This window comes from Tachyglossus aculeatus, chromosome X1, assembly GCF_015852505.1.
Source record: "Tachyglossus aculeatus isolate mTacAcu1 chromosome X1, mTacAcu1.pri, whole genome shotgun sequence".
Lineage (NCBI taxonomy): Eukaryota > Metazoa > Chordata > Mammalia > Monotremata > Tachyglossidae > Tachyglossus > Tachyglossus aculeatus.
In genome coordinates, this window is record NC_052101.1 from 5,946,124 (window position 1) to 5,971,767 (window position 25,644).

Consider the following 25,644-nt stretch of genomic DNA (forward strand, 5'->3'; position numbering starts at 1 on the left):
TCCAGGGAAACAAAGATGGATATCCTCCATTAGTACTTATCGCCATACTTCCACAAGTATTCCTTAGCGGCTACTGCTGTTCTCTCCAGTGTGGCCTAGTGGGAAGAGAAGGAGACCTGAGTTTGTCAGCTGTGTGACTCTGAGCAAGTCACTTAACTTCTCTGTGCCTCAGTTCCCTCATCTGTTAAACAGGGAATAAGACTGTGAGCCCCACGTTGGACAACCCGATTACCTTGTATCTACCCCAGCACTTAGAAAAATGCTTCACACATAGTAAGTACTTAAGAAATGCCTGATTAGCCTGTATCCACCCCATCTCTTAGTAAAAATAATAATAATAATAGTAATGATGGCATTTCGTAAGTGCTTACTATGTGCAAAGCACTGTTCTAAGCGCTTGGGAGGTTACAAGGCCATCAGGTTGTCCCACAGGGGGCTCACAGTCTTCATCCCCATTTTACAGATGAGGTAACTGAGGCACAGAGAAGTTAAGTGACTTGCCCAAAGTCACACAGCTGACAAGTAAGTGGCAGTGCCAGGATTTTAACCCGTGACCTCTGACTCCAAAGCCCAGGCTCTTTCCACTGAGCCATGTGTGTAGAAAGCGCTTAACAAATACCAGCATTATTGTCCAGCGCTTAGAACAGTACTTGGCACATAGTAAGCGCTTAACAAATACCATTATTATTATTATTATTATTATTATTATTATTATTATTATTATTATTCTAGTCCCAGCTCTGCCATTTGTTCCGCTATGTTACCTGGAGCAAGTGACTTAGTTGCTTTATGACTCAGTTTCCTCAACTGTAAAGTGGTGATAAAATACCTATGCTGCTTCCCTCTTAGACCGTGTGTACTCCTCATAGCCCCAGGACTGTGTTCAATCTGATTATCTTGTATATGCCCCAATGCTTAGCATACTCATTTATTCAGTCGTATTTATTTTTATGGCATTTATTAAGGGCTTACTATGTGCAAAGCACTGTTCTAAGCGCTGGGTGGGGGGGATAGCAGGTGATCAGGTTGCCCCACGGGGGGCTCACAGTCTTCATCCCCATTTTCCAGATGAGGGAACTGAGGCACAGAGAAGTTAAGTGACTTGCCCAAAGTCACACAGCTGACATTTGGCGGAGCCGGGATTTGAACCCATGACCTCTGACTCCAAAGCCCGGGCACTTTCCACTGAGCCATGCTGCTTCTCTGAGCACTTATTGAGCACTTACGGTGTGCAGAGCACTGTACCAAGCGCTTGGGAAGGACAAGTTGGCAACATATAGAGATGGTCCCTACCCAACAATGGGCTCCTTGGCATAGTAAATAATATTATGAGTAATAATAATAATAACCATAATGATAATGGTATTTGCGAAGTGCTTACTGTGTGCCAAACACACACTGGATTAAGTCCAAGATAATTAGGTTGCCCCCATCCCTTGTCCCACATACTGGAAGAGGGACTGTGTCCAACCTAATTAGCTTTTATCCATTACAGTGCCTGAAACCTAGTAAGCGCTTAATAAATACCATTATCATCATCATCATCATCGCAGGTCTCATGGCCTAAGTGGGAGGGAGAATGGGTATTGAATCCCCATTTTACAGATGCAGAAACGGAGGCACAGAGAAGTCGAGTGACTTGCCCAGGGTCAAACAGCAGACAAGTGGCAGAGCTGGGATTAAAATACAGGTCCTTTGACTCCATCCAGGTTGGTGCTCTTTCTGCCAGGCCGTGCTGCTCAATTAATAACATCATTATCATTATTAATAGAGCAAAGTTGAATGTGTCTGGGTGAATGGGCAGGTGATGATTCATTGACTCAGATTTTCTCCGGCTCCTCAAATTTTCTCTGTCTCCTTTCCACTCTCCTTCACTGGTCAGCTGCCATGAGAGAAATGATGCTGACTGCACGGAAGCAGAACATTTTTTTTCTGTTTTCTAAACAGAAAAAAAGAACCATTTTGCCTATGTTGTATGTGTTATCAGGCTTCAGCCCCATTTTCCCTCAGGATACTGTGACTCTCCTAATTAGAAGAAATCCCCAAATATTTCTCCTTGCTCAACCTCCCCAGCAACTGAAAGAAGAAACTCCCAACCAATTTCCAAATCTTTTTTTTTTCTGTTTGAGTCTTGCATCCGGTACTTTTCCTGAAACCCAGATTTTTGAACTCTGTGAACAACCTTCTTATTTGCGAGACCTATCAAATGCTACATAATAATAATAATAATGATGGTATTTCTTAAGCGCTTACTATGTGTAAAGCACTGTTCTTAGTGCTGGGGAGATTACAAGGTGATCAGGTTGTCCCACGGGGGGCTCACAGTTTTTAATCCCCATTTTACAGATGAGGGAACTGAGGCACAGAGAAGTTAAGTGACTTGCCCAAAGTCACACAGCTGACAATTGGCAGAGCCAGGATTTGAACCCATGACCTCTGACTCCAAAGCCCGGGCTCTTTCCACTGAGCCACGCTGCTTCTCTGTGTGCATGTGAGCTGACCCAACTGTGCATGATTAATAGCAGAGGGCGTGAATCAGTCTGGACAAATTCATTATCTTCGTCATAATCTGGATGTATAATGACCACTGTGAAGTTAAAAATAAATGTTATAAAAATAATGCAGAATAACAAGATCAATTTTGCAGTGACTTCACAAGAGCTGTGTGCCTTTCCATCTCTTCCATCCTACCTGTTTGGTCATTTTACATGTGTGTGTGTGTGCATGTGTGTAAATCAACATGGAACAAGTTTTGTATGATATTGGCTAACAGAAAACTCTGTAATTTTTTCTCTAAAGGATGGTGGCACCCTAGGAAATGGGATCATTTTGGATTTTCTACTTAGAAACTTAGAAAGAACTTTATTTTCCCAAAAAGACCACACACGAAAGCCCATATGATTTTCAACCAAAATTGCCATTGCAAAGCTAAGATAGGACCAACGGAAAATGGGAGCTGTTGTTCTTTAGGACATTTTTTAAAGCTTCTGTTGCTTACAGAAGCATCTCATGCATAGAGAGCTTCAGTTATCTTGAGAAGCAGCCAGACATAATGGAAAGAGCTTGGGCCTGGGAGTAAGAGGACCTGGGTTCTAATTCACCTCCGCCGCTTGTCTGCTGGGTGAACTTGGGAAAGTCACTTCGCTTCTCTGGGCTTCGGTTCCCTTATATAATGGGGATTCAATATCTGCTCTCCCTCCTACTTAGACTGTGAGCCCATTATGGGCAGGGAACGTATCTGCTAATTCTGTTGTATAGTACTCCGCCAAATGCTTAGTACAGAGTGCTTTGCACATAGTAAGCACTCAATGAATTCAATCGTATTTATTGAGTGCTTACTGTGTGCAGAGCGCTGTACTAAGCGCTTGGGAAATACAAGTTGGCAACATATAGCGACGGTCCCTACCCAACAACTGGCTCACAGTCTAGAAGTCTGAATGCCACTCATTGATTGATGGACTTATATTGATGGCATTCATTAAGCACTTACTATGTGCGAAGCACTGTTCTAAGCGCTGGGGATGTTACAAGGTGATCAGGTTGTCCCACATGGGGCTCACAGTCTTAATCCCCATTTTACAGATGAGGTAACTGAGACACAGAGAAGTTAAGTGACTTGCCCGAAGTCACACAGCTGACAATTGACGGAGCCAGGATTTGAACCCATGACCTCTGACTCCAAAGCCCGGGCTCTTTCCATTGAGCCACGCTGCTTCTCCTGACTTAGTATAAGCCGTGCTTGGCACATAGTAAGCACTTAACAAATGTCACAACTGCTGTTGTTATTTGTACTTTTGTTTCTGTTTCTATTCTGGACCTCTTGGGTGTATCACCTCTTTCCCGATAGTTCGCCTGGCAGAGATGCTTCCAGTATTCTAGGGAGAGGAAATGGAGAAGTGTCTCAGCATGATCCACTTGCATCCTGTCCTAATTCAGCTCCTCTAATAGAACTGTGCTATCTATGAAGCGCTTACTACGTGCCAGGCACTATACTAAGTGCTGAGGTGGATACAAGCAAATTAATAATAATAATAATAGTGATGGCATTTATTAAGTGCTTACTATGTGCAAAGCACTGTTCTAAGCGCTGGGGAGGTTCCAAGGTGATCAGGTTGTCCCACTGGGGGCTCACAGTCTTAATCCCCATTTTACAGATGAGGTAACTGAGGCCCAGAGAAGTTAAGTGACTGGCCCAAAGTCACACAGCTGACAATTGGCGGAGCCGGGATTTGAACCCATGACCTCTGACTCCAAAGCTCGGGCTCTTTCCACTGAGCCACGCTGCTTCTCCAAATTGGATCAAACACAGTCCCCATCCCACGGGGGGGTTCACAGTCTCAAATCCCATTTTCCAGATGAGGTAACAGAGGCCCAGAGAAGTGAAGTGGCTTGCCCAAGGCCACACAGCAGACAGGAGGCAGAGCCGGAATCAGAACCCATGGCCTTCTGACTCCCAGCTGGGGCTCTAACCATTAGACCATGGTAGTTTGAGTCTGAGCAGCGGATGACTTCCTGACCTACAAGTCTTGGGTTTGAGGTGTGGGAATGTAACCTCAAAAACTGGTAAAATGGAAAATGGAGGAACAAAAAAGAAGGGATAGAAACAGTGTTGCCTAGTGCAAAAAAGCACAGGACTGGACGACAGAGGACTGGACAGTCTTGGATACATCACCTAATTTTTCTGTGCCTCAGTTTACTCATAGGTAAAATGGATATTCCAATAACTTTTTTCCCCTCTTACTTACACTACGAGCCATATGTTTGACAAGGACTGTTTCCAAACTAAACAGGTTGTTTCTACCCCAGTGCTTACCACATAGTAAGCACTTAAAAAATACCACGATTATCATTAGAAATGGCAAGATAGTGTTGTGAGACAGGAGATGAAAACCCGGCGGAGGGACGGGAAAATACAACTGAGAAAGTTAGTTTTCAAAAATCATACAAGGGAGTTGTTAAGAGGAGGATATTGGAAGCAGTAAGATTTCCCAAAGGTAAAGAAGGAAGAAATGGAATCAAAGTGGAAAGGGTGGTAGAAAAGTATCAAGATGAAAGAAAGATGATAAACAGAAAAAGGCCGGGAGTCAACTATGAATTCAGAGTAGAGGAATGCCAGGTAAAAATCTACATAAAATCGCTCCGAATAGAAGTAGCTACAAAAAAAATAGAGTAGTTTTAGGGAAGTAGAAATTACAGCTAGGCTGAGAAAACAGAAAATTAAAGGAGAAAAATTGAAGAAAGTGAAATTGAAGGGTGGAAGGGAATGAAATTTCCCTTGGTGTTAAAGTGGTTTCAGATAAATCCTTTCTTCTCTTCCTGACGGAGACCTTTTTCAGTGTTCTCTTTCTCCTCCCTAGATTTGAGAGTTGTTGACAGAAGAAAAAGAAACTGTTTTCCTTTGGTCCATTTTGCCCATTTTACAGATTTCCTCCCATCCATCATTCCTTGGAGGTGGCACCAGGGGAGGTCTCCCATCTGCTCTCTGCCAGGATTTGCTAGTGAAGGCCTTTTTTCCTCCGGCATCTTCTCACATCTCCACTCCTCATTTCACCCACTCACCAGCTTGGATGCAAACTCAATCTCATCATCCTTAGTCCCAGTACAGTCTCTAACCAAGCCTCCCTGTAAACTGACTGTAAGCTTATAGCCCTGTAAGACTGTAAGCTGATTCTGGGCTGGGACCGTGTCTATCACCTGTTATATTGTACTGTCCCAAGTGCTTAGTATAGTGTTCTGCACACACCAAGTGCTGAAAAATGACGATTGATCGGTTGATTAACCTTGCCAACTCTGAAATTACATCCCTCCTACAATCACATCTCCTCCCCCCGTAGACTGTAAGCTCCCTGTGGGCTGACATCTTCTAGAATGTAAGCCTGTTGCAGGCAGGGATTGTCTCTCTTTGTTGCCAAATTGTACTTACCGAGCACTAAGTACAGTGCTCTTCACACAGTAAATGCTTATTCATTCATTCATTCATTCAATCGTATTTATTGAGCGCTTACTGTGTGCAGAGCATCAATCAATCAATCAGTCGTATTTATTGAGCGCTTACTGTGTGCAGAGCACTGTACTAAGCATTTGGGAAGTACAAGTCGGCAACACATAGAGACAGTCCCTACCCAACAGTGGGCTCACAGTCTAGAAGGGGGAGACAGAGAACAAAACTAAACATACTGACAAAATAAAATAAATAGAATAGATATGTATAAGATAGCATTGTACTAAGTGCTTGGGAAGTACAAGTATAGAGAAGGTCCGGTTGAATTAATGAATTACATCTACCAACAAAATCATAGTGTACTTTCCCAATCGCTTAGTACAGTGCTCTGCACAGAGTAAGTGCTTAGTAAATAACATTGATTGATTGATCGTGAGCTGTGGAGCATGATGTTGGATTTCTGCACCTGTTCATAGTTGTCTTCCTTCTTGGAAGATGTATATGACATGCAAGCCCTCTCCAAATGTGATCTATCAAGCAATTGGTGGCATTTCTTAAGGGCTTCCTGTATGCAGATCTCCCATTCACTTTTCATTCAATTGAGCACTTTCTGTGTGCAGAGCACTGTACTAAGTGCTTGGGAGAGTACAATACAACAATAAACAGACACATTCCCTGCCCACAATGAGCTTACAGTCTACAGGACTTCCTACTTTAAACTCAAGGACGATATCTGAAGTACCTAAAATGGAAAACACTAATTCACTATCTTCATTTTAGCTCTCTTTCTACTCTTCAGAGTAGTTGGCTTTTCGGAGATTGGGGTAGGGGATTTAGGAGAGGTCATTTTTGGAGATTGGGGTAGGGGATTTAGGAGAGGTCAGGTACTGTGCCAGAGAAAAAACATGTAAAATAAAATTATTTACTTGGGTGCAATTTTTCAATAGTTAACGAGAATCTCGGAGGTGGCGGTTCATTCATTCATTCAATCGTATTTATTGAGCGCTTACTGTGTGCAGAGCACTGTACTAAGCACATGGGAAGTACAAATTGGCAACATATAGAGACGACCCCTATCCAACAACGGGCTCACAGTTTGGACCTGATGAGCCCTTTTGGTCAGTTGCCCCCATTCCAAAGCCCCATCCAAACTGGACGCAACAGTAATGTGCGGCAGTGTCCATGGAAGGGCCAGTGCAATGGAAGAGTCTTGGCAGCTGCCCACAGGAAGGTCGTGGAAGGCTACTGGGGTGGGCATTGCCCCTGTCCTTCCCCTTTCCCAGCTGAACAAGCACAGCTCTTTCAATCAATCAATCAATCAATCGTATTTATTGAGCACTTACTGTGTGCAGAGCACTGTACTAAGTGCTTGGGAAGTACAAGTTTGCAACATATAGAGACAGTCCCTACCCAACAGTGGGCTGACAGTCTGAAAGGGGGAGACAGAGAACAAAACCAAACATACTAACAAAATAAAATAAATAGAATAGATATGTACAGGTAAAATAAATAAATAAATAGAGTAATAAATATGTACAAACATATATACAATATGTACAAACATATATACTTTCAGGCATCTCAGTCCAGCCCCACTCATAAAAATAGCAAGAAAAAAAGCAGGCTCTGAAAAACATCTCATTCCATTATTCGGGAAGAGAATGAAACGTTTTGTGGTTCAATTTCCTTGGTTTAAGGTGGGTATTCCTATTTCGGACTGCTGATCTCCGAGAAATGGATAATTGGACCTAGGTGAGGAAAACCACATTCCCGCCTGCCCTTAGGAAAATAATCATAATAACAGTGTTTGTTAAGCGCTCATTATGTGCGAGGCATCGTATTAAGCATCGGGGTGGATACAAGCAAATCGGGTTGGATACAGCCATGTTGGAGCTCACGGTCTCAATCTCCATTTTACAGATAAGGGAACTGAGGCCCAGAGAAGCGAAATGACTTGACCAAAGTCACATAGCAGACAAGTGGTGGAGAGGGGATTAGAACCCATGACCTTCTGATGCTCGGGTCTCTGCTCTACCCACTCCGCCATGCTGCATCTCAAAATTATTCAGTGGAGAGAAATCAGCACCTTTCTTCAATCAATCAATTGTATTTATTAAGCGCTTACTGTGTGCAGAGTACTGTACTAAGTGCTTTCTTCCAGTCAATCATTAAGGCAGAGAGATTAGGCCAGCGCAGGGGTTCAAACCTTTATTTCTTTTGACTTGAATCCACTGGATTAGTCATCATTTGTATTTTTTTTGTTTTGCGTGGGTCCTCCAAGTCCAATACCAATACCGAATTCAGCTGCCACCAGCTTGTTGTTTAACTGTCGTCCCCGCTGCTGGAATATTCAGTTTGGGTCTGGTAGCGGTTTCCTATGAACCGCCCATTAGATGAATAGGATGTCAGCACGTGCTAGGCTTGTTCAGCCACACCGGACAAAAACAGATTTGCTGGCTGCGTCTGTGACTTCGTTCAGCGAGAAACAAAAGGCCTCGGCCTCTAAGTTCCCTCAGTTGGGGCAGCATGGTGATTATCCCCTTCCCTCCTGAGTCTAGTTCTAAATCTCCTGCTCTCAAATCCTTCTTTAACTTGGCAGGAGGACTGGGGAAGTGGGGGTGATAGTATAAACCACCCCGCAAATTAGTCAATGACGAAATGCCCAGGCACAGCCTTGTGTGGGACTTCTATCAATTCATTCATTCAATCGTATTTATTGAGCGCTTACTGTGTGCAGAGCACTGTACTAAGCAGTTGGGAAGTACAAGTCGGCAACACATAGAGATGGTCCCTACCCAACAGTGGGCTCACAGTCTAGAAGGGGGGCTCACAATGTTTTTTAGATGTGCACCTGCCTGGTTAAGATAGCAGCTTGGAGAAGAAGCAGAGAAGAAGCAGCTTGGCTCAGTGGAAAAAGCACGGGCTTTGGAGTCTGAGGTCAGTCATGGGCTCAAATCCCGGCTCCGCCACTTGTCAGCTGTGTGACTTTGGGCAAGTCACTTAACTTCTCTGGGCCTCAGTTCCCTCATCTGTAAAATGGGGATGAAGACTGTGAGCCCCACGTGGGACAACCTGATCACCTTGTAAATTCCCCAGCGCTTAGAACAGTGCTCTGCACATAGTAAGTGCTTAATAAATGTCATTAAAGAAAAAAAGATAGTTTATGCTACACACAAGGCAGTGACCTCCCCAAAAATCAAAAACCAAAACTAAGTCACGTTAAAAATGGCCAAGTGGAATGAGGTCAGCTTCCACTAGTTTTTATATTCTGTAATCAGCCCAAGGTACATAGTATTTACACACAAAGGGTGCAACTAAGACGTAAACCTAGCAGAAAATGCCTTTCCCCAAATCTGGGTGCTGAAAATATGTGGAGCACATAGCATTGCTACTATTCTGGTACTTGCTTGCTTGCTGCTAAACTCAAGGGCTGAACAACCAAAGGACTTTTCCATCGTTGAGGTGATATAGGGTCAAGTGTAATCTTTCTGGGCTCAGGTATCATCACTAATGAGCAGGTTAAATCGATGGTTCATCTGAATTTAAAATCGGGTATTGAGTAAAACCACGAGAGAGCTCTTAGCCAAAGAAGAGACATCCAGGTTTTAAAACGTCTCTGTTACTTATCTTGGATGGAATAATAAGTTAAACACTGATAGGCCGGGTGGGTTTTCTTCTAATAGTAATTATATTCCAGTCAGTACACCTGTTGCAAATGTATAAATAGTAGTTTGTCTTTTACAAACGAGCTTGCTATCAAATTTCTACCAAGTGGGTAATACATGAAAAGGGATGATTCCTTTCTTCTAGAAGAAAGTGGTTAAAAAGGAGGACATTTTTTGAAATCTTGGCAAAAATAGATCATTTATTTTAGCTGAATTAATCATTATCAGAATGGAGCTGTTTAATTTTAATACCACTGATGCAATGTCAACCCCTATATTTTGGTACATAGAAGTTGCTTCTCCCAGTGGCTAATGGCTACAAAACCACGGTTTAGAGTGAAAATGGGGTGGCTGGGTGGAAGAGAAGACAAAACGTAGAAGTATACAAGGTCAGATTTGAAAGACCACAATGTGAAGGGAATTTTGGAAAAGGATTTAACTGGAAAGTGGTAATAATAGTGTTAGGGAAACAGCCACATGACCATTTAATCCAAATTCCAAACTCTCATAGAAAAGGCAAATCAGAGTAACCATTATGGACAAATATGTGATAAATGAAACATGGATTTGAACATTTTCTGAGTTTTCAATACTAATGTCATAAAGTGCATGTGGATTTTCACCCGATATTCAACCCACCCTCATCCCCACAGCATTTATGTACACATGTGTAATTTATTCATTCATATTAATGTCTGTCTCCCTCTCTAGACTGTAAGCTCCTTGTGGGCAGGGAATGTGTCCCTCAACTCTGTTTGATTGTACTCTCCCAATCAATTAGTGTGGTGCTCTGCATACAAAGTTTGCTCAATAAACATTGAGTGATTGACAAATTAGAACACGCACTGTTCACTGAAAAAGACCTAAGTTCTTCCAAGTTCTGAAATGAATAGTCAAAATTAAAATGACAGAGGCTAGGTGTGTCTTTTTCCTAAAATGTCTCATCTTTCATTGTCTTTATTTTTTATTTCTTTTCCTTAAAATGAAAATAATGTATTTTATTTATTTTCAATGTTAAATGTCAATATTTTCATGTTCACATTTTAATATTTCATAAATCATAGATATCACGGCATGTACATACTTTTAACCATTTCATTTCCCAGAAAATTCAGTAAAAATATGTTTATTGTACATGATCAAACGTTCTACCAAAGAACAAATCGAAACACTTTTCCATTGCATAAAATGGAAATCATTCTTTATAGGGTTGGGAGTTGGAAAAGAGGAAATATTCATCTCTCCTGATACGAAAGTACCTGATATTCATTGAAGCAGCATGGCTCAATGGAAAGAGCACGGGCTTTGGAGTCAGAGATCATGGGTTCGAATCCCGGCTCTGCTACATATCTGCTGTGTGACCTTGGGCAAGTCACTTAATTTCTCAGAGCCTCAGTTACCTCAACTGTAAAATGGGGATTAAGACTGTGAGCCCCCCGTGGGACAACCCAATCACCTTGCAACCTCCCCAGCGCTTAGAACAGTGCTTTGCACATAGTAAGCGCTTAATAAATGCCATCAAAAAAAATATTTGTTAGGAAGCTTCAATTATTCAATTATTCAGTTGTAGGTAATGAGAGCTTACTGCGTACAGTGCACTGTACTAAGCGCTTGGGAGAGAATTGTGTAACAGAGTTGGTGGGCATGCTCCCTAGACATGTTCCCTACCCACGGTAAGCTTACTGCCATAATTGTTATTACCCTTTGAAACTTTAAATACGTGAGTCACTTTTCCTTTCTAACCATAACCAGATTAACTGTGTGCTCTTATTTTCTGACACAAGATTAAGATTTCATGGGAGAAGCAGCGTGGCTCAATGGAAAGAGCCCAGGCTTTGGAGTCAGAGGTCATGGGTTCAAATCCCGCCTCCGCCACATGTCTGCTGTGTGACCTTGGGCAATTCACTTAACTTCTCTGAACCTCAGTGACCCTCGTCTGTAAAATGGGGATTAAGCCTGTGAGCCCCACGTGGGACAACCTGATCACTTTGTATCCCCCCCAGCGCTTAGAACAGTGCTTTGCACATAGTAAGCGCTTAACAAATGGCAACATTATTATTATTATACCAGCTCCACCGCTTGTCAGCTGTGTGACTTTGGGCAAGACCCTTCACTTCTCTGGGCCTCAGTTACCTCAGTTACCTCATCTGGGCCTCAGTTACCTCTTTTAGACTGTGAGCCCACTGTTGGGTAGGGACTGTCTCTATATGTTGCCAACTTGTATTTCCCAAGCGCTTAGTACAGTGCTCTGCACACAGTAAGTGCTCAATAAATACAATTGATTGATTGATTGATCTGTATAATGGGGATGAAGACTGTGAGCCCCCCGTGGGACAACCTGATCACCTTGTAACCTCCCTAGAGCTTAGAACAGTGCTTTGCACATAGTAAGCGCTTAATAAATGCTATTATTATTATTATTATTATTGCATTGACATCATGGATGGTGCAGATGAGTAAACACCCCCTGCTGCAATGTCAGGGCAATCTAAATCTGTAGTGGGATATATTTTTATTTTATTATGGCATTTGTTAAGCACTTACCATGTGTCAGGTACTGTAATAAGCGCTGGGGTAGATACAGGGTGGCACCTGGAGAGTTTCCAGTTCTCTTCCAGTCTCGCCTACAAGAGGGAGAGACAAGTAGAGGCCTACCTATTCAATTCCTAGCTTGGGCAGTGGCTGGCGAGTGGAAGGCGATCCGCTACAAGTCAAAATTCACCCGTGCTGGGCAGCAACAGCATGGGAGAGAGTCAATCAATCAATCAATCAATTGTATTTATTGAGCGCTTACCGTGTGCAGAGCACTGTACTAAGCGCTTGGGAAGTACAAGATGGCAACATATAGAGACAGTCCCTACCCAACAGTGGGCTCACAGTCTAAAAGGGGGAGACAGAGAACGATACCAAACATATTAACAAAATAAAATAAATAGAATAGATATGTACAAGTAAAATAAATAAATAGAGAGTAATAGATATGTACAGACATATATACAGAATATACATATATACAGTCGAGGGCGAAGACTCGAGTTTACTGTGGGGAAGGAGACGGTGGTAAACCACTTCCAGATTTTTACCAAAAAGGCTCTCTGGGTGTCCAGGGTGTCCTGGGAGAGATGTGTCCGCGGCGTCGCTATGGATTGGAAATGATGGAGTAAGACAAGACAAGATGCAGGGCAGTCAGGTTGGACTGAGTCCCTGTCCCGCTAAGGGATCCCAGTCTTAATCCTCATTTTACAGATGAAGTAACTGAGGCGGAGAAGTGAAGTGAGTTGCCCAAGGTCACACAGCAGACCAGTGGCAGAATGGGAATTAGAACCCAGGTCCTTCTGACTCCCGGGCCTGTGTTCTAGCCAGGCCAGACAGCATCTCAGGAGAGTGAAAATGATGATGATGGCATTTGTTAAGCGCTTACTATGTGCGAAGCACTGTTCTAAGCACTGGGGGGGGATACAAGGCGAGCAGGTTGTCCCACGTGGGGCTCACAGTCGTAATCCCCATTTTGCAGATGAGGTAACTGAGGCTCAGAGAAGTTAAGTGACTTGCCCAAGGTCACACAGCAGACATGTGGCGGAGTCGGAATTCGAACCCATGACCTCTGACTCCAAAGCCCGTGTTCCTTCCACTGAGCCACGCTGCTTTTACAGAGATTTTACAGTGGATTTTAGTTGTGGGAACTAATATCCAGCTGAATGTAGATATAATATATATTCATGTGCGGAAATTTGAAGAATATATGCATGCCGCAGAATATAATCCAGCCCAATTCTCTTCTTCACTTGTGTTTTAGAGTTGAGGTTTACTCCATGGAATTAAGTTAGTCACGTTGGGAAAAGCATCTACTTTGTGTACTGTGGCAGTGTCCCCTTATTATTATTAATAATAATAATCATGGCATTTATTAAGTGCTTACTATGTGCAAAGTACTGTTCTAAGCGCTACTACCCTGTGCTGACACATGAGGAAAGAAAGAGGTATAGAAAGGTAGATGACGGTTTGAAGAAGACCACTGAGTTAATCAGTCAATCGATGATATTTATTGAAGGTTTACTGTGTGCACAGCACCACACTAATCTCTTGGGAGACTACAGCGCGGCTCAGTAGAAAGAGCCCGGGCTTTGGAGTTAGAGGTCATGGGTTCAAATCCCGGCTCCACCAACTGTCAGCTGTGTGACTTTGGGCAAGTCACTTCACTTCTCTGGGCCTCAGTTACCTCATTTGTAAAATGGGGATTAGGGCTGTGAGGGACAACCTGATCACCTTGTAACCTCCCCAGCGCTTAGAACAGTGCCTTGCACATAGTAAGAGCTTAATAAATGCCATCATTATTATTATTACAACTCAACAGGGTAGGTAGATTAGCTCCCTGCCCACAAGGAATTAGAAACTAATTTAGAAAGCTGAATCCTAACGCTTACTGGTGTGGACTTTGTAACCAGAATACTATTTGAAAAGGTACATGTACACAGAAATACATACTGGGGAAGCAGCGTGGCTCAGTGTGAAGATCCCAGGCTTGGGAGTCAGAGGTCATGGGTTCGAATCCCTGCTTCACCACTTGTCAGCTGTGTGACCTTGGGCAAGCCACTTAACTTCTCTGTGCCTCAGTTACCTCATCTGTAAAATGGGAATGAAGACTGTGAGCCCCACGTGGGACAACCTGATCACCTTGTATCCACCCAGTGCTTAGAACAGTGCTTCGCACATAGTAGTGCTTAACAAATACCACCATTATTATTATTATTACACTGCATTTTTCCTCCTTTGTAATGGAAATTATCGGTTTTTCCTTTTCTTCTGGAATTCTACACAGCGTGCAGATCTATACTTGCAGCAATTATCCAAACAGTTCAAGCTAAAAGGATAATTCTACTGATTACCTAGAAAGTTCAAGTATAAAATAAATGTTCTAAAGTTGGCATTCATTGAATATGTTGATTGATCTAGGTCTGGATAACTGCTTACTAGCTTAGTTTGCTAGTGTAAATCTGACCAGAAGAATTATTAAGCCAAACCTCAGGAAGACATTTTTTCCCCTGTTCTGTGTTTTTAGAGTCACTTTTTTTCTAAGCTCCAATTAGTTTTTTTTTTTTTGATGGCATTTGTTAAGCACTTACTATGTGCAGAGCACTGTTCTAAGCGCTAGGGGGGATACAGTCCCACGTGGGGCTCACAGGCTTAATCCCCATTTTACAGATGAGGTAACTGAGGCTCGGAGAAGTTAAGTGACTTGCCCAAGGTCACCCAGCAGACATGTGGCAGAGTCGGGATTCGAACCCATGAGTAGTAGGCATGAATGGTAGGCATAGTTTTATGCCTACCACTCAGAAATGGAGTGTTCAAAAACAAGTTAAAAATGTTAATCTGAGCCCTCCGAAAACAGGTGTCAAAGCCTCTGCCTTTCTTACTTCAGAATTTGCAATCCAGGATTCCATGTTCCAGAATGAGGCCTATATTAGAGAAGCTCAGTGGAAAGAGAATGGACTTGGGAGTCAGAGGTCATGGGTTCAAATCCCGGCTCCTCTGCTTGTCAGCTGTGTGACTTTGGGCAAATCACGTAACTTCTCTGGGCCTCAGTTCCCTCATCTGTAAAATGGGGATTAAGACTGTGAGCCCCACATGGGACAACCCGATCACCTTGTATCCTCCCCAGCACTTAGAACAGTGCCTTGCACATAGTAAGTGCTTAACAAATACCAAAATTATTATTATTATTGTTATTAAAGTACAACAATAAATGCAATTTAGCCACAATAGCGCAGGCTGGCACTCTAGACTAATAATAGAAATCTGTGTGTGACTCTCCTGTTTCTACCCCAGTCTCTGTTTCCCTGCTTCCCTGACTTCCACCTCATTCCTCCCTTCTTCTTTCCCTCGTCCATGTAATAATAATAATAATAATGATGGCATTCATTAAGCGCTTACTATGTGCAAAGCACTGTTCTAAGCGCTGGGGTAGATACAAGGTAATCAAGTTGTCCCACGTGGGGCTCACAGACTTAATCCCCATTTTCCAGATGAGGGAACTGAGGCCCAGAGAAGTGAAGTGACTTGCCCAAAGTCACACAGCTGACAAGCGGCGGAGCCGGGATTTGAACCCATGACCTCTGACTCCAAAGCCCAAGCTCTTTCCACTGAGCCACGCTGCTTCTCTAACTGCTTCTATGTAGAGAGATAATTTCTTCCCTTCTCTGTCCTTGATCCGCTGCAGGTTATGAGGCCCTGGCAAGAAGCCTCTCTAGCATTCTTCCCCCATTCAAAGCCTTACTGAAGGTCTTTCTCCTCCAAGAGGCCTTCCCTGATTAAACCCTCCTTTCCTCTTCTACATCGTCACTCTGACCTGCTCCCTTTCTTCATTCCCCACTCCCGGCTCCACAGCACTGATGTCCATATCTGTAATTATTTATAGTAATGTCTGTCTCCCCCTCTAGACTGTAAGCAGGTTGTGGGCAGGGACCGTGCCTGTTTATTCCGGCGCTTAGAACAGTGCTTTGCACATAGTACGCGCTTAACAAATGCCATCGTTATTATTATTCTTGTATTGTACTCTGCCCACAGTAAGCGCTCAATAAATACAAAAATACGAGAAGCAGCATGGTTCAGTGGAAAGAGCCCGGGCTTTGGAGTCCGACGTCATGGGTTCAAATCGTGGCTCCACCAATTGTCACCTGTGTGACTTTGGGCAAGTCACTTCACTTCTCTGGGCCTCAGTTCCCTCATCTGTAAAATGGGGATTAAGCCCGTGAGCCCCCTGTGGGACAACCTGATCACCTTGTAACCTCCCCAGTGCTTAGAACAGTGCTTTGCCCATAGTAAGGGCTTAATAAATACTATCATTATTATTGACTGACTGATGATGATATTTACTGAGCGGGCACTCTTTGCTGGGAGTTGGGCGAATACCTAAAACTAGTTCCTGTACTCCAGGAATTTACCATCTAAACCGAAGGCATACTTTGAAGAATACAGCGTCAGTATGAGTGATAAAATAGATATTAGTAATAGGTGATAAAAAGATCAATAAATCATTGGTATTTATTGAATGCTTATTGGGTGCTGAGCACTGTATTAGGATTTAGCACTGTATTAATTAATAGAAATGCTTGAAGGGCAGGGAATGTGTCTGCTTATCGCTATATTGTACTCTCCCGAGTGCTTAGTACAGTGCTCTGCACACAATGAGAGCTCAGTAAATACGATTGACTGAGTGGCATAGGAGAAGCAGCGTGGCTTAGTGGAAAGAGCACAGGTTTTGGAGTCAGAGGTCATGGGTTCAAATCCCGGCTCTGCCAATTGTCAGCTGTGTGACTTTGGGCGAGTCACTTCACTTCTCTGTGCCTCAGTTACCTCATCTGTAAAATGGGGATGAAGACTGTGAGCCCCCCGTGGGACAACCTGATCACCTTGTAACCTCCCCAGTGCTTAGAACAGTGCTTGGCACATAGTAACTGCTTAATAAATGTTATTATTATTATTATTATTATTGTTATTATTATTAACTCGTGGTCAGGAACTGTGTCTTCCAAGTCTCTTGTATTGAGCTCTCCCAACTGCTTAGTACAGTGCTCTGTGCATTGAAGCAGCGTGGCTCAGTGGAAAGAGCACGGGCTTTGGAGTCAGAGGTCATGGGTTCAAATCCCGGCTCTGCCAGTTGTCAGCTGTGTGACCTTGGGCAAGTCACTTAACTTCTCTGGGCCTCAGTTACCTCATCTGTAAAATGGGGGTTGACTGTGAGCCCCCCGTGGGACAATCTGATCACCTTGTATCCCCCCAGTACTTAGAACAGTGCTTTGCACATAGTAAGTGCTTAATAAATGTTATTATTATTATTATTATTATTATGAACTCCTCGTGGACAGGAACTGTGCCTTCCAAGTCTCTTGTATTGAGCGCTCCCAATTGCTTAGTACAGTGCTCTGTGCATAGTGAATGTTCAATAACTACCACTGATTGATTGATTGATTGAGTTGACTAATGGGATACCACACCCGGGAAGGTAGGATTGACCAGGGAATACCTCCTGAAGGAGTGGCTTTGTAGGAGGATAGAGAGGCCAAGGAGAGGACTGTGGATTGAGGAAAAGGCAGGCACAATGGATCAGAGGGAAATTTAAAGAGCAAAGAGGAAGAGCTGGGATGCAGCAGGAGAGCGCAGAGAAGTTAGAGGTGTGGCTGACTGATAGAGGATCTCAAAGCCAAACTCACTTCTTTCTCCTCATCCCTGCTCAGCTTCTGGCCCTCCTACAGCTCAGCCCTCCAAACATTGCCATTAGGCAGCAATATGATGTAGTGGATGGAGCTTAGAAGGCCATGAGTTCTAATCCTGACTCTGCCTCATGTCTGCAGTGTGATCTTGGGCAGGTCACTTCACTTTTCAGTGCCTCGGTGGCCTCATTTGTAAAATGTGGCTTATGATTTTGAGTCCCATGTGGGGCAGAGACTGTATCCAACCCTATTAGCTTGTGCTCACCCCAGCGCTTAGTACAGTGCCTGGCGCATAGTAAGGTCTTAACAAATACCACTATTACTATCATTATTACCATTTGGAAACCATCTAACAGCCAGTCAGAGCACTCAGATGGAGATCACATCCATTTTATATAGCGGTTTCCTTGCCCGCTATGGTTTTCCTAATTTTTGACTATCCGTGCTTATTCATTCAATCGTATTTATTGAGCGCTTACTGTGTGCAGAGCACTGTACTTATTGGTCTATATGCCAGGTTGGCTACAGTTTGGGAGCGCTTTGGAGCAACCATGCCTGTAGGTAAAGCTACCTAATAATAATGATAACCATGATAATGATATGTTAAGCACTTACTAGTATTGCAAGCACAGTATAAGCACTGGGGTGGATAACGGGATAATCGGATCCCACAAGGGGCTCACCAGTCTAAGTAGGAGAGAGAACAGGTATCAAATCCCCATTTTGCAGATAATTATAATAATAATAATAACAATAATGGCATTTATTAAGTGCTTACTATGTGCAAAGCACTGTTCTAAGCGCTGGGGAGGTTACAAGGTGATCAGATTGTCCCACGGGGGGCTCACAGTCTTAATCCCCATTTTACAGATAAGGGAACTGATACACAGAGAAGTTAAATGACTTGGCCAGGATCACACAGCAGGTAAGTGGTGGAGTCAGGATTAGAACCCAGTGCCCCTGACTCGCAGACCTATGTTATTCCCACCGGTGTTTCCCACTAAGCCAGCCTGCTTCCCAAGCTGCTTAATTTTCACTTTAAGCCAAATACACTCCCCTTTGCTGCCTCCAATACTGGCAAGGACTAGGAACTCTATTCTTAGCTTCTCTGTGCCTCAGTTCCCTCATCTGTGAAATGGGGATTAAGGCTGTGAGCCCCACGTGGGACAACCTGATTAGCTTATATCTCCCCCAATGCTTAGAACAGTGCTTGGCACATAGTAAGCGCTTAACAAATACCATCAGTACTATTATTACAAGTTAATTAGGTTGGAGACAATCCCACAGGGAGGCTCACAGTCTCAAGTAGGAGGGAGTAGGGGTAATAAATCTCCATTTTACAATTGAGGAAACTGAGGCACAGAGAAGTTAGGTGACTTCCCCACAGCACCTGTATATATGTATATATGTTTGTACATATTTATTACTCTATTTATTTATTTATTTATTTTACTTGTACATATCTATTCTGTTTATTTCATTTTGTTTGGTTTTGTTCTCTGTCTCCCCCTTCTAGACTGTGAGCCCACTGTTGGGTAGGGACTGTCTCTATATGTTGCCAACTTGTACTTCCCAAGCGCTTAGTACAGTGCTCTGCACACAGTAAGCGCTCAATAAATACGATTGGTTGATTGATTGATTGACTTGCCCAAGGTCACTCAGCAATCCATTAGCAGAGCAATTGACAGAGGCGGGACTAGAACCCAAGTCCTCTTACTCCCAGGGCCATGCTCTTTCCCCCAGGCCATGCTGCTTCTCTAGAGGTCTGAGATCAGTCTCCCAAATACAGTCTGATGCCAGGATAAGTGGGAGCCCAGGAAGCCCAGCATTCCCAAGGCTATGGACTCCAGCCAGTCAGAGGTTAGCTCGGGAACTTTGAAGGCCCATCTCTTCCAAGAAGCCTTCCCTGACTAAACCCTCCTCTCCTCTTCTCCCACTCCCTTCTGCACTGCTCTTACTTGCTCCTTCATTCATTCATTCATTCAATCGTATCTATTGAGCGCTTACTGTGTGCAGAGCACTGTACTAAGTGCTTGGGAAGTACAAGTCAGCAACTTATAGAGACGGTCCCTACCCAACAGTGGGCCCACAGTCTAGAAGGGGGAGACAGACAACAAAACAAAACATGTAGACAGGTGTCAAACCCGTCAGAATAAATAGAATTATAGCTATATGCACATCATTAACAAAATAAATAGAATAGTAAATATGTATAAGTAAAATAAATAAAATAATAAATCTGTACAAATATATACATTCATTCATTCATTCAATCGTATTTATTGAGCGCTTACTGTGTGCAGAGCACTGTACTAAGCATTTGGGAAGTACAAGTTGGCAACATATAGAGACGGTCCCCACCCAACAGTGGGCTCACAGTCTAGAAGGGGGAGACAGAGAACAAAACAAAACATATTAACAAAATAAAATGAATAGAATAAACATTTACAAATAAAATAAATAAATAAGTAAATAGAGTAATAAATATGTACAAACATATATACATATATACAGGTGCTGTGGGAAGGGGAAGGAGGTAAGGTGGGGGGGGTGAGAAGGGGGAGGAGGAGGAGAGGAAGGAAGGAGCTCAGTGTGGGAAGGCCTCCTGGAGGAGGTGAGCTCTCAGTAGGGCTTTGAAGGGAGGAAGAGAGCTAGCTTGGCAGATGTGTGGAGGGAGGGCATTCCAGGCCAGGGGAAGGACGTGGGCTGGGGGCCTCCCTCCCATCCCCACAGCACATAAGTGTATATCAGTACCTATATATGTAATTTATTTATCTATTTATTTATATTAGTGCCTATCTCCTCCTCTAGACTGTGAGCTCACTGTGGGCAGGAATGTGCCTGTTTCTTGTTATATTGTACTCTCCCAAGCACTTAGTACAGTGCTTTGCACGCAGGAAGCACTCAATAAATATAATTGAATGAATGAGCTCCTATGCCTCGCATTGCCCAACCTGCCTCTCTCTCTTCATCACTATTCCATTGAACTCAGACAGCAGAACACCGGTAACAGGTTTCCATGATCTGACTCACCAGTACCATCAGGTTGGCATCCTTCAGAAATAGCCATCCATAGCTGTAATTTATTTATTCATTTATATTACTGTCCGTCTCCCCCTCTAGACCATCAGCTTGGGGTGGGCCGGGAGTGTGTCTGTTTATTGTTATATTGTACTCTCCCAAACGCCTAGTACAGTTCTTTGTACACAGTAAGCGCTCAATAAACACGATTGAATGACTCAAGCTGTGAACAGGCTGCATTTTAGCATCATTTATCTGGGTACAGAGAGCGAGGTGACCCGCACCATCATCAGGTCAAGATAGCTACACCCTCATTCTCTCACCCCATGAAAGCAAATAAAGAGGGGGAAGACATATTTTGGGATCAAATTCATTCATTCAATCATATTTATCGAGTGCTTACTGTGTGCAGAGCACTGTGCTAAGTGCTTGGAAAGTACAATTGGGCAAGAGAGACAAAAGAGAGAGTTCATTTGAAAATACATTTCTCAGACATACACAGAGAGCCAGAGCCAGGTAACGGATGCTCCAACAGCAATACTGACTTCCATTTCATGCCGGGAAAATTCCATTTTCATCCTGAAGCAACGGAGATTTCGAAACGAGACACTGAAAAGAAGTTGGGATACGAATGGACCCAACTCCTCGCCCTTCGTTTCTGTTTGGCTGAAGGGGATTAACACAGCTGTTGACTCCCCCACTGAAGTGGACTTCATAAATCTGTCTTTTCAGAGAGATTAGTGAGGGACCTCACCAGGAAAAGACCCCCTCCCCTGACACCCTTACCCCACCCCACCCTCTATCTGAGAGGAGTCGATATTCATTTGCAGGTGAGATAATAATTGTGGTATGTGTTAAGTGCTTTCTAGGTGCCAGGCACTGTACTAAGCACTGGGGTGGGAACAAGCAAATCAGGTTTTGACATAGTCCCCGTCCCGGGTGGGGCTCACGATCTCAATTCCCATTGTACAGATGAGGTCACTGAGACCCAGAGGAATGAAGTGACTTGTCCAAGGTCACACAGCAGACAAGTGGCAGCCCAACCCCAGGCTCTAGCCACTACAGCATGCTGTTTCCCTGGTCAGAAACTGACCTTCCTCAGATGCAATCTCCCATAAAACTCCTTTGTCATCCCCTGCTCCAATTCTCATGAAAGAGGGAGGACAGGTTTTTGGCCTTATTTCAACGTGGCGCCTTTCGTCTCTGATTGACGGTTGTTTGGTACTTGGACGGTTGAAAATTTAGCATCCGTTGATTAGATATGTTGATGTCAACCATTAGTTGTTCGGAAGTTACCAGAATCGTCTGTGGTAGTAACCTAAATAGATTCATAAATCCTGTAGATTCTGGTGTCTGTTTTGTTAGGATATTTTAGTTCCCATTTACCGCTAGAAAAGAGCATAGAAAAATGGCCATTGATTGGAGTTGGAATGAAGGAAATGAATCACTCTTCCTGAACTTCTGGATCGATCAATCTGTCATTCGTTTTTATTGAGGACTTCCTGAGTGCAATGCTTGGGAGAGTACGGTATAACTGGGTTGGTACACAGATCCCCTTCCCATAGTGGGAAAATACAACACTCAGATCCTAATCTCAGCTTGAAGCACTACTTTGGAAAAATAGAAGACTCCATTGTGAATTATAATTCTGTTTCCATCTGTAACCATTTGTCTGTCCATTAGAAATCCACTGTTAAGGTAATTGGAATGAAAATGAATTAATCTGCAGCGGCAACTGGGAATTCATTCATTCATTCATTCAATCGTATTTATTGAGCGCTTACTGTGTGCTGAGCACTGTACTAAGCGCTTGGGAAGTACAGGTTGGCAACATATAGAGATGGTCCCTACCCAACAGTGGGTTCACAGTCTAGAAAGTGGGCTCACAGTCTAGGATTCTTCTAAGGCAGTTCTGAATGGAAAAAGAAAGCTGGAATCGGAGCTCAAAATGTCTTAGGGCCCATTTTAAAAGATCGTTCAATAGCATTTACATCTTTGATGTCAGACTGTGTCCTGTTTCCTCAATCCTTTTCCTTTGGTAAACATTTTACCAATGTTTAATACCTAAAAGCAGTGATATAAGCAGACCAGCCATTACAAAGAAATCATTTCAGCCCAAGATGACAAGCTGAGTTTGAATCTATCAAATTGATTGCTTAGGTAACCGTGACTCCTGGGATAGCATACATCTCTCTGCCAAAAATAAGTAATGCACATACTCAGATGATCTCAACATCCTTTTCACATTCCATTCTTCATCTGCTGTCTTAAAAATTAGCTTGCGAAAATCAGACGCATTAGGGTTTAATTGTATTGCTTTCTCCATTAAAAATCCCTGCGTAAAACTCTTTCACTATTTGACGTGGTTCATCAAATTTTAAAAACGGGCCAAATAAAATGGCACTGGAACTTATTTTACCTTCAATATATGTAAGTTTCCTGGAAGTATCTTATTGAAAGGTTTGATTTTCCTTTGACCACGGGATGGCACAATTGCTTAGTTCAGCAGCTTTAAAATTCTTCCAAATAAATAAGAGGGCCCATTTCAACACTTCCTTTGCCCCTTCAAACTATTTATTTTAGCTGTAGGATAATAATCCTACCCTGAGAGACAGAGGATAGAATTTTTTTTGTCTTTTTCTCTCTACAGGTAGATGATTAGCAGTAGAGTATACACTGTTAATAGTGCAGAAATTATTAGATAACGGAATTAGTGGTCCTGGCTTTCATTTATCCCGTGACAGCCGTGGGTCCTCTTCAGTAGAGGACCTGAGCCTGGAACAAGACAGAAGCAAGTTAATGAAGTGTCATTCTCAGACTGATTCTGTGAAAAAAAAAGAGAAGATTTTCAATTCTTAACACCCCATTACTCTTTGAATAACAATAACGATGGTATTTGTTAAGCGCTTACTATGTGCAAAGCACTGTTCTAAGCGCTGGGGGGATACCAGGTGATCGGGTTGTTTTTTCTTAATAATGGCATTTATTAAGCGCTTACTATGTGCAAAGCACTGTTCTAAGTGATCGGGTTGTTTTTTAATAATGGCATTTATTAAGCGCTTACTATGTGCAAAGCACTGTTCTAAGCCCTGGGGGGATACAAGGTGATCGGGTTGTTTTTTTTTTTAATAATGGCATTTATTAAGCCCTTACTATGTGCAAAGCCCTGTTCTAAGCACTGGAGAGGTTACAAGGTGACCAGGTGGTCCCACGGGGGGCTCACAGTCTTCATCCCCATTTTCCAGATGAGGTAACTGAGGCCCAGAGAAATAATAATAATAATGGCCTTTGTTAAGCGCTTACTATGTGCAAAGCACTGTTCTAAGCGCTGGGGGGGATACAAGGTGATTAAGTTGTCCCACGTGGGGCTCACAGTCTTCATCCCCATTTTACAGATGAGGTAACTGAGGTCAAGAGAAGTTCAGTGCCTTGCCCAAAGTCAAACAGCTGATAATTGGCAGAGTCAGGATTTGAACCCATGACCTCTGACTCCAAAGCCCGGGCTCTTTACACTGAGCCATGCTGCTTCTCTTTTAGGATTTGGGAAAACCGCAGCTGTCATTCCTTAAACAAAGTACAGTTTGGGAGAGTAGGAAAAACAAAATATTTTGAATCTTTGAAGTAAAAAACGTCAAAAATAGGCCTCATTTCCATGTCCCACCAGCCAAACATGTCAAATAGCAGCACTGAAGCCATGTGACCTAGTGATCCGGGAATCAGAGGACCTGGGTTCTAATCCCTGCTCTGCCACTTCAATCCATCAGCCCATCATGTTTTTTGAGTGCTTACTGTGTGCAGAGCACTGTACTAAGCACTTGGGAGAGTGCAGTATAACAATATTCCACTTGCTTGATCTGTGTCCTTGGGCAAGTCACTTCACTTCTCTTGGCCACAGTTTTCTCATCTGTAAAATGAGGATTCAATGCCTGTTCCCTCTCCCATTTAGCTGTGATCCCCATCTGGGACAGGGGCTGTGTCTGATCTGATTATCTTATTTCCACCCCAGTCTTAGTACGTTAATATTTATGGTATTTATTAAGCTTTTACCAGTTGCCAGGCACTGTTCTAAGCGCTGGGTGGATCCAAACAAATCGTGTCAGACACTGCCCCTATAATAATAATAGTAATAATAATGATGATGGCATTTATTAAGCGCTTACTTTGTGCAAAGCACTGTTCTAAGCACTGGGGAGGTTGTTCCACGATGGGCTCACAGTCTTAATCCCCGTTTTACAGATGAGGTAATTGAGGTCCTGAAAAGTGAAGTGACTTGCCCAAGATCACACAGCAGACAGTGGCAGAGCTGGGATTAGAACTCATTCATTCATTCATTCATTCATTCATTCAATCGTATTTACTGAGCGCTTACTGTGTGCAGAGCACTGTACTAAGTGCTTGGAAAGTACAAGTTACTTCGCCTGTCCACTACGCCGTGCTTGGCCTATAGTAAGCGCTTAACAAATAGCACAATTATTGTTTTCTTTCTTAGCTTAATGTCTAATGAAATGGAAATGCCGTACACATAGGGACTGGTGAATGATCATAAGCAAAATTCTAGATCCTCGCTCGTTCTCTTACAACTGGTGATTCCCTCTTGAGGGAAAGATTCTGGCAGTTCCATCGATGGAGAGGGAATGGTAATTACTGAGCATCTACTAAGTGCTGTTCACTGTTAAGCACTTGGGAAAGGAAAGTAGACATGTTTCCTGACATCCGGGAGCTTTCATACTAATGGAACATATTTCAAACTGGCACTCAGATAAATCGCTAGCCACCAGCGAGAGGCAGTCCAAATGAGAAATCCACA

The 25,644-nt window shown here is 43.1% G+C and overlaps 1 protein-coding gene across 4 annotated transcripts in view; it reads left to right on the forward strand.

Moving 5' to 3' along the window:
* The window catches only part of MYT1L (myelin transcription factor 1 like), a 450,983-nt gene that overhangs the window by 349,252 nt on the left and 76,087 nt on the right, over window positions 1-25,644 (forward strand). The window lies entirely within an intron of this gene.